At 48.8% G+C, this 1,284-nt stretch overlaps 1 protein-coding gene across 3 annotated transcripts in view; it reads left to right on the top strand.

The window, feature by feature from the left end:
- The window catches only part of STXBP1 (syntaxin binding protein 1), a 38,697-nt gene that overhangs the window by 27,016 nt on the left and 10,397 nt on the right, over window positions 1-1,284 (top strand). The window lies entirely within an intron of this gene.

Raw genomic sequence — 1,284 nt, 5'->3', positions numbered from 1 at the left:
CTCTCTTATTCCTCCTCCATTTCAGCCACATCAGCCTCCTTGCCCTCCCCGGAACATGCCAGGCTCAATTCTGCCTCAGGAGCCTTGGCATTTGCTTTCCCCCCCTGCCTGAAATGATCTGTCCCCAGATACATCCGCATGGCTGCTATCTCCTCCAGGTCCTTAATCAATTATTACTTTCTCCCTTCTTCCCTAACCACCCCATTCAAAATGACAGTACAGCAATCTTCCGAGCAGTATTATTCATAACAGCTCAAAAGTGGGAATGACCCCGCTGTCCATCAGCTGATGAATGGATAAACAACATATGGTACATTCATACAATGGGGTATCATTCAGCCAAAGATAGGAATGAAATACTGATCCGTGCTACAACCTTGAACCTTGAAAATACTAGGTGAAAGAAGCCAGTCACTAAAGCCCACATATTCTATCATTCTGTCTATATGAGATGTCTAGAATGGGCAAGTCTCAAGAGAGAAGTAGATAAGTGGTTGCTGGGAACAGGGGTGAGGGCTGGGAGACAGGGGTTACTGCTACTAGGTACAGGGTTTCTTTTGGGGGGGGTGGTGAAATGGTCTAAAAATGGTCTAAAATTGTGGTGATGGCTCACAGTTCTGTGACTGTACTGAACACCAGAGAATTCTACAATTTAAACAAGTGAATTGTATGATACATGAGTTACCTGTCCATAAAGGTGTTACAGAAAATAATGGAAAAATTACAGCCCCCGGCCTTTCCTGTCCATGTGCCTGCTGATGCTCAGACATTTCTCAGGTTGGAGATGTGAGCAGAAAGCAGTCCGTGCTTCCATCTCCCAGTCCTCCAGCCCTCTGTGTTTTCTTGGCTGCCCACGATGCCTCATGTGTATGTTTTTGAAAACTCCTCCTCTCATGCACCACCTTGCTGTCTTCATCCAGAAGTCTTTCCTGCTGTGCGCTGTGGGCCGTGTGTCCACGGGCCAGTCCCTGGGACTCACACTGTGAACACAGGTCCCCTTGACTCTCTGCTGCCCTCTTCTGTGTGGCCCAGGTTCCCAGGTCAGACTTTGTAGAACACACACCTCCGTCCCTCTACGCATACTTTCCCTGCCCGTCTTCTCTCTTCACCCCTCTTCTGTCGGGACTCTCAGGCCTGCATGGCACATTCCCCCACCCCGATGCCAGTGGAGGCCAAATGTTTATTGCCAACACTGGAGTAGAATGCAAAATCCCCCGTGGTGTCACAGCCAGACTGCCGACTAAGGCAGACAAATGATCTCACAGGCAAAACAAAATGACTGTG

The sequence above is a fragment of the Bison bison genome, unplaced genomic scaffold (genome assembly GCF_000754665.1).
Source record: "Bison bison bison isolate TAMUID 2011002044 unplaced genomic scaffold, Bison_UMD1.0 scf7180017864375, whole genome shotgun sequence".
NCBI classification, from domain to species: domain Eukaryota; kingdom Metazoa; phylum Chordata; class Mammalia; order Artiodactyla; family Bovidae; genus Bison; species Bison bison.
The sequence above is the reverse complement of the archived record's forward strand: the minus strand, read 5'-3'. Positions and strand labels throughout refer to the sequence as shown.